The sequence below is a fragment of the Panthera uncia genome, chromosome X, assembly GCF_023721935.1.
Source record: "Panthera uncia isolate 11264 chromosome X, Puncia_PCG_1.0, whole genome shotgun sequence".
Taxonomy (NCBI): Eukaryota; Metazoa; Chordata; class Mammalia; order Carnivora; family Felidae; genus Panthera; species Panthera uncia.
Window position 1 is genome coordinate 106731956 of NC_064817.1, and position 9010 is coordinate 106740965.

At 38.8% G+C, this 9010-nt stretch overlaps 1 protein-coding gene across 1 annotated transcript in view; it reads right to left on the reverse strand.

The window, feature by feature from the left end:
• Window positions 1–9010, reverse strand: part of PLAC1 (placenta enriched 1) — a 177894-nt gene extending 168884 nt beyond the window's left edge. Inside the window, exon 1 of the mRNA XM_049644864.1 lies at window positions 8850–9010. The gene's annotated coding sequence lies outside the window, so the exon portion shown is untranslated. The remainder of the gene's footprint in view (window positions 1–8849) is intronic.

Genomic DNA, 9010 nt, shown 5'->3' on the forward strand with positions numbered 1-9010 from the left:
ACACTACTATTAACTACAGTCACCATGCTGTCCGTTAGGTATCTAGAACTTATTCATCCAATAACTGGAAGTTTGTACCCTTTGACCAACATCTTCCCATTTCTGCTACCCTCCATTCTACTCTTCCTATGAGTGCAGCATTTTTTTTTTTTCAGATTCCACACATACGTGATACTATACAGTATTTGTCTCGCTCTCTCTCCTGGTCAATGTTCCTGAAATGTATATTCAACATCTAAAATGCATAAGTGATGCTAAGAACACTGGGAAACAGGAGAAATTTACACTGGACAGAGGTGAGTAGTCCCAAATCTCAGGGATCTTTGACAGCTACAAGGTCAAAGACAGTTTTTCACAGTGATTTGTATGAAGTTTGCTTATAAAAGAAAAACAAATTTAAAAGAGGCCATTCAGTTATATATAAGGTAATCAAAGTGGCAACAAGAATCTCCAAAGTAAGCATTTACTAAGCAATTTGGGTTAAAATGATATAAAAGGCAGATTGTTTGGGCCACTATATCTGCCTTTTTTGCACTTGAAGAAAATTTATAGATGAAGAAACTGCTTTAAAAAAAATAAAAAGAAAGAAAAAGGAAAGTCTCCTTTCCCACAGCCTTCTGCTAAACAGATTCTGTTGCTAGGTAAACATAAGCTACCAACAATTTATGTACCAATATATACAGCAAATTGTAGCTGAGAGGAAGCTTGCTAGCTTATGAAACAGATGGTAGATTTGTGCCATGGCCCAAGAAAGAACAGGGTTTTGCCACGATGAGCCACCCCAAGTCTCTCTGACAATTTCCTAGCCTAATAAACACCCTGACTTTTTATGTTGTGAAGTTGGAGGAGAGGAGAATCATGTAGAAAAGAAGGAAACAGGAAGGAATGGCAAAGAGGATGCTCTCTGAGACTCGAAATTATTGGTTTTAAACTTTGTGTTTAAATATATGATAACAGCAGAAAGTAAACCAACACAGCTCATAATATATCCCTGAGACTTGCCATGTGGGTTGAAGTCAAATTTAATAAGTCCAAATACATCAACTCCACTTCTCTAGCACTATAACAAATTTAAGCAAGCCTCGTCAAAGAATCAGGGGTGGAAAAAAAGGAGGGCATAATCTTCTGTGAAGTCTGTAACCAGAGAATACATCTGTGCTTATGAACATTTTGTAAAAAGAAATTTCGGCAACTCAAGGCCCCCGCGGTTCATATTTCTCACACAAACTACACTGGTGTTTGTCTAACAAGCAACTGGTTCACAACTGGACTTCAACTACCCCCCAATCCTGGAACAAACTGTTGAACCACACTCAGATCCACACTGACATCTGCAGGTAATTGAAACAGGACTTCTGTGAATTAATTTCTGGACACAGATTCTCAAACCATTCATCACAGTAGTGTGTGAACCCATAAAACTGAAATACCCTGGATGGCCGTTTCTTTAAAAAATGCTCTCACTGTTTAAGCCTTTTCATAGGTTAAAATACTGTCTAGATAGAGTATGAACTCAATTATGGAGAGAAAACCCACAAACATATAGCTATTTCTACCTGGTGTCTTTATGGTGATTTTTATTTTCACTTTAAATTGTTCTTCTATTTTCCATTGCTTTTCATTTATTCTCCAACGATCATACAGCACTTTAACACTACGTTCTGGCTACCTCACTTTACCCTCAAACCCTTTGTTGTCCCAATTTAATTTGCATTCACATTCATCAGAGCCTTGAAGATAAAACCCTGCAGAGTGTTGTTTTACTGTATTCAACTGCCGCCAGGCAGTGTGCTTATTTATATACGGCTATCAAAACTAAATACGCACAAACAGATTTGTAGCAGACTCAAACTGCCATAGTCTAATCCATGTGATTTTTCTACAGTACCTTTCAACTGAGCAAAATTTCCAAGTAACATTTATTGGATCCATCTATCATTGCAATATCAGAGAAAATAGGATCTACTACCAAGAGGCTCCTTTTACAATGAGTATCTGGAGGAAAGCCTGTTTTTCTGGGCTTGAAAAATCAAGTGACTCATTCAAGGTCTGAGGTAAAAATCAGCATTTGAAGAAAGCCTTATTCTACATGTTAAAAAATTAAGTGTAATAGAAAAACACATGGAGAATTTCGAGTCATAGCAAAGAAAGTGCAACTGCTGAAGGGCTCATTAGCAAACTTCATCCACAGGCACTCAGAAACATGCATTTCCCCCTCCCCCGAGCCCCCCACCCCAACTTACAGTTGGGTTACATAGCAAATGTTTATTGATGTGTTTATTTTTTGGTGCCTGGAATGCATTTTCTTGAAGAACCGAAGTTATGGTTGTTAGAGTAACAAGTTAACTCACAAAAGGAAAGCTAAGATGTTGTAGGTTTACAACGAAATTCTAGGAAGCAATTTTAGCAATAAGATCAAACAAATGTAGGTAGGATCTTAGCAAGAGACTACTTTTTAGTTTTCTTGTTTTGGTGCCTGAGAAAATAATTCTAGGAAGATAAGAAAGAGGACATTTTCCAGTACTGTTCATTGTTAGCATCTAAAACTCCCTTTAAAACTTGCAACTTCTCTTACTTTTTGATTTTATGCTTATGGGCCTTGCTTAAAGTTTTAGTTTAGTTAACAAAAGGACAAGAGATGGGAAATTCGAGAGAAAAATTAAGAGAGATTTTGCTCTAAAAACTGGGTAGGAATCGAAACAGAATGGAGAGAGGGAACTAATGAAAATATGGATATTGCCTCCACTTTATTCACCCAGTCATTCATTCAAGTATTAAGTGACAGGAACCAGTAATTTCTTCATTCAGTTATTCACCCCTCTCCCCAAGTGAGCCACATGGTCAAGGTGACTGCGTATTTTCAAAATCATACTTGCATCTCTCTTGCTTTTGACGTTGCTTATGTGTTTTTTTTTTTCCCCATGCAAAAGGTTTTTACTTTCATTTTTATGTGGCTGAAATTTATCCATCGTTTTCATTCCATCTGGATTTGGAGTCATACGTAGAAAGGCTTTCCCCATACCAGGTTTTCTTTCAGTACTTGTATGGCTTTATTTTTTACATTTAGATTCAGGTGGGAGCTTATTCCAGTATACAGTGTGAGGTGTGGAGCCAAATTATCTATTTTTTACAGCTATCCAGTTATCCCATAGTATTTATTAAAAAGGTCATCTTTGCCCCCAATGATTTGGGTGTACCACCTTTATTATATATTAAGTTTTCAGGGGCGCCTGGGTGGCTCAGTTGGTTGAGTGTCCAACTACAGCTCAGGTCATGATCTCCCCGTCGATAGTCCAACCGTGGGTTCAAGCCCCGCATCAGGCTCTGTGCTGACAGCTCAGAGCCTGGAGCCTACTTCGGATTCTGTGTCTCCCTCTCTCTGCCCCTTCCCCACTTATGCTCTGTCTGTCTGTCTGTCTCTCTGTCTCTCTCTCTCTCAAAAATAATAATAAACATTATTATTTTTTTAATTTTTATATATACCTGGGTCTACTTCCGGACCTTCTGCTTTATTCCATTGATCTGTCTGTTCATGCACCAGTACAATAATAGCAACAGGTTATAAACATTGAATAATAATTTAACAAAAGAATTTGAAGTGATACGCAAAAAGAAAGGGTGCAGCTTTCTTTAACAGAATGGTCGCTAGCAAATGTGGAAGGAATGAGAGAATTAGGAGAACACCATTTTGCAGCTACCATTTAAAAACTGATTCGGGGGGCACCTGGCTGGCTCAGTCGGTAGAGCATGTGACCCTTGATCTCAGGGTTGTAAACTCAAGCCCTACATTGAGTGTAGAGATTACTTAAAAATAAAATCTTTAGGGGTGCCTGGGTGGCTCAGTCGGTTAAGCGTCCAACTTTGGCTCAGGTCATGATCTCACGGTCCCTGAGTTCGAGCCCCACGTCGGGCTCTGTGCTGACAGCTCAGAGCCTGGAGCCTGCTTCAGATTCTGTGTCTCCCTCTCTGTCTGATCCTCCCCCATTCATGCTCTGTCTCTGTCTCAAAAATAAATAAACATTAGAAAAAATTTTTTTAATAAATAAAATCTTTAAAATAAAAATAAAATAAAATAAAATAACTGCTTCATGGGCACCTGGCTGGCACTGGAAGAGCATGAGACTCTTGATTTGAGGGTCATGAGTTTGAGCCCCATGTTGGGTGTAGAGATTACTCAAATAAATAAACTTTAAAAAAAACTGACTCAGATAGGCATCACTAATGAATATGAAAACTATTTGGTTCAAGTTTTGAGGGAACAGGACATGTCCACGGTCACACATACTGTTTAAATGCTAATCCGTTAATTACAAAGGGGAAAGAGGACCTTGGTGGTGGAAGAATCTGGAGAATACTACCTTGACTAAGTGACCAACTTGGCATCACCAACGGGACACCAACATCATGTACTGCCTGATGTGGTGCAATAGGAATCACCTATGTGGTGGCATTTTTGCCAAAAATGTTCAATCTAATGTTTCACTGAACCTAATCCTGAGGAAACAGTCTAAAAAAATCCAAATTACAAGACATTATGCAAAATAACTGGCTCAGGATCTTCAAAATAAATGTTTTATGAAAGATGAAAAAAAGTGGGGGGCTGTCCTGTATTAAAGAAAACTAAAGAGACATGACACCTAGGTAAATTTGCATGACCTTTGATCCTGAATTTGGGATCCTCAATTAAAAAAAGAAAAGCCCTAAAGGAGATTTTTGGGACAATTTGGGAAATTTGAATATGGACCGTGAATTAAATAAAGTTATGTTATCAATGTTACATTTCTTGGGTACGCTGACAAAATTGTGATTATGTAAGCAAACCTCCCTGTTTTTAGGCAATGTAGGATGAAAAAGTGTTTGAAAAAGTGCCTTGATGGCTGTAACTTAATTTCAAATGGTTCAGAACAATATGTGTGTATATATGAGGAGGGAGAGGAGGAGAAAGTGGAGAGGAAGAGACAGTGGGCATGAGAGGGAACAAAGGTGGCAAAATGCTAACAAATGTTTAATCTTAACAAATCTGAACAAAACGTTTCATCTTGGTGAAGGGTATATAGGTGTTCGTTGAACTATTCTTTCAACTTTTCTATAGGTTTGACATTTTTCCAAGTAAAAAGTTGAAAAAATATTTAATTGAATTTGGCCATACCTGTCAAAATTACAAATACACATACCCTTTGTCTCAGTGGTTCCCTTTCTAGAAATTTATCTGACATATGATCAATGTTATTCATTGCAGCAATGTTAGGTAATAACAAGATTGGGAGCAATCAAAATTTCCTCCAACAGGGAACTAGCAAAATAAAATGGAATAAAAAAATGACATCGACTGATGAATGGATAAAGATGTGGTATATATACATACACAATGGAATACTACTCAGTCATCAAAAAGAATGAAATCTTGCCATTTGAAACAACTTGGATGGAACTAGAGTGTATTATGCTAAGCAAAATAAGTCAGTCAGAGAAAGACAAATACCATGTGATTTCACTCGTATGTGGAATTTGAGAAACAAAACAGATGACCATAGGGGAAGGGAAGGAAGAATAAAATAGGATAAAAACAGAGAGGGAAGCAAACCATAAGAGACTCTTAACTGTAGAGAACAAACTGAGGGTTGCTGGAGGGGAGGTGGGTGAGGGGATGGGCTAAATAGATGCCAGGCGTTAAGGAGGGCGCTTGTTGGGATGAGCACTGGGTGTTACACATAAGCAATGAACCACTAAATCCTGCTCCTGGTACCAATTCTACACTATATGTTAACTAACTTGAATTTAAAGAAAATCTTGGAAGGAAAAAGAAACGACGAAGCACTCTGAGGACTAATACGAAGTCATCTTCAAAATATAGGATACATTGTTAGGAAAAAAGGGTAAGGTACAGAACAATACCTACCTATAGCATTGTGTTTGATGGAATAAATAACTTACTTCTTCCCTTCCCTAAACCCACATCCCTTGCAAGGTGACTTTACAGCTCCTTACAGGCCTTGAATCTGGGCTAGCCTGTGACTTGCTTTGATCAATAAAATATAACAGAAGTTACAGTGCACCAGATCCAAGCCTAGGCTTCCAGAGGCCTGTGGTTTCTGTTCTTATGAAGCCCTAACCCCACAATAAGAACAAGCTGGAAGGTGAAAGACCCTGTGGAATAGAGCTGAATAATCCCAGCTGAGGCCATACTAGACGAACTGATCCCCAGATGACTCTTCAACTGATCGACTGAGATCAGTGGAACCTTCTAGCTTGCTCCTAGACTCATGAGAAAAAATGAACAATTATTATTATAAGTCACAAAGGTTTTACTTTGGGTGGGCGGAGAAGGCGGCGGGGTGGGGGGGGAATACATAGTAACAGTTCATAAAAATAATGCTATCGCCTGTGTAAAATTTTGGGAAAAAATACTGATGCATTTGTTCGCATATGCAAACTCTCTGTAAGTACACACAAGAAACTGGAAACACAACTGGTTTGGGGAAGAAAAGCTAGGGTGGCTAGGGGATGAAGATGGGAGGGGGACACTTCACTGCTCTTTTGTACCTGTAGAATTTTGAAACCTGTATTTCCAATGAATTAATAAAATCTGTTTCTTTCACTCAAATCTTTCTAGAACCCTTGAATCATCTCTAGTGGGTAATGTGAACTCTCATACCCTATAGGAGAGATTATAAATTGGGATAATCTTGGCGGGGTGGATGTGTGGTTTTAAGCAGTGCCTATAAAATATGCAAATACGTATGCAATGCAGACTGTCTCTGGAAAAAAACCACCAAAAGCTGGTAACACCGGTTGCTTCTGAGGAAGCACCTTATGGAACTGGGGGGTTAAGGGCAGAAGGAAGACTGACTTTTCCCTATATGCCCATGTCACTATTTGAATTTTTTACCCTGAACTTATATTACCTTTTCAAAAGGAAAATAATGACTAAAATACACACAGCCTTTGACCCAATAATTTATCGTTTCTAAAAATCTCTCCTGCAGAAATACTTACAGAAGCAAAAATAAATGTATGTTATTACTTGTGTATACTAATAAATTATAAACAGCCTAAATGACCATCAATTAAGGATTAGTTAAATAAATTATGGAATGTTTGTACAAGGGAATAATATACAGTTGCTAAAAATGAACCCATAAACCATCACCCAGGTCAACATAGCACATTCCAGAACTCCTGAAGCACTTCCGTACTCCCCAATGCCCAATGAATTATTGCAAACTGAATAAACCCATGTAAGCATCACCAAGATCAACATAGAACATTCCAGAACTCTTGAAGAACCCCCCCCATGCCAATTCCAGCCATTTAACACTCTATCAATTATCACAAACTGAACGAACCCATTTAACCATCACCCATGTCACGAACAGTCCAGAACTCCTGAAGCGCCCCCTAATGCCCACTTCTAGCCATTCACACTGTGAATTTCACAAACAATAAACACATGTAACTATCACCCAGGTCATAGAGAACATTCCATAGGACATGTTTTCCAGAACATTCCATAGGACATCCAGTTTGTGATCATTCATCAAGCAGTATACTCTTCTGTATGTATACTTCAATAAAAAGCTCTACAACATGCATGTGAGCCTATTATAAAGATGCTTGCATATGTATAAAAAGGCTAATTAGGTCTACAAATCAAACTTACATTACAGATGAGAAGGCTGTGGGGAAAGGGGTTTTTATTTACTTTGCATACTTCTATAAGGTTTTTATTTATAATTATAATGTTTATAATGAGCTTTTTCCCCTTCATAACTGATACTTTTTAAATGAATAAAAAGTGATGAAAAATACCCAAAAAATAATTTTAAATACTGCTATGAGACGTTAGTTTTTTCCTTGAAGAGAAACTATACACCATCAGGATTACAAATCCTAGAATCCTTGACCCACCACCACCACCAATCAGCGTCCCCCTTCCTGCTCCCCGTACCCCACAGGTCTTGGAGGGAGATAAATGCCCGAAGAACAGATTCAAAGAAACACTTGACCAGCTCAGGCTTTCACCTCAAACTTCAGTGTAGTCACTAAATGGGTTAGACTAAAAATTCCTTTTGCCCGAAATAGGCCTCAGTGACCTAGACTTGAACCTTCTTTCTCTGAGGGTGACCTTCTGACCTTAGCTTTGGAGCTCTAAACACTCCTTCAGTCAGAAGAGAGGTAAGGAAAGAAACTGAAGGAAAACCACACCTGAGGAAGGCAAGACACCTCTCAGGGTAACTGAATGGCCCTACTTTGCCTAAGACTTTCCTTGTTTTAGCACTGAAAGTCCCCAGGAAACACCTCAATTCCAAACAAACCAGAACCTAACAAACCAGGCGTCAAGTGCTCTTTAGGCTCCTTTTTCCTGAGCCCCAACCAAGTTCCCCCTTGACTTTCAAGCTGAGAGGGGTGTCTTCTCCTCAGACCCTTAACTTTCAAGCTGAGAGGAGTGTCTTCTCCTCAGAAGGCACCAGACTTCTCTTACCACACTTCACGGAAAATCAGAATCAGAGTCTCAGAAAGAGAGGATCCAAGAGGCACCCAAAAAGAGCATTCCACACAGATTCAACAGCCTTTAACTTCTTCATACCATCAGTTCCACACGCCACGGTGACCCAGTGCTTTCCTGGATCTAAGTTCTGATTTCAACTTTACTTTGAAGATCTGGGCAGTAACTTGGGTATCTATCACTCATACTATTGTTTATTTAAGATGTTTCTTTAAATGAGCTCACTTTTTGTTATATTCGTTTCTTAAATATATGTTTTAAAATATGTGCTAACTCTAACAGAAAACTTCACATCACTATCATAAATGGAAAATCAGCACCACATGCAACGAACAGAACTTACTAGGTATATATTAAAAGGTTGGACTCCCTGACGCAGACTCCTCAAGCAAGTTTTCCTCAGGAATGTCGGCAAGACCAGAAGCTTGGTGCTCCTCCTAGAGGTCAGAGCGTGTGGTTAACACTTCCCTGGGGGTTTTCTTCCAGCTCCTTCTGTAGGGGAAC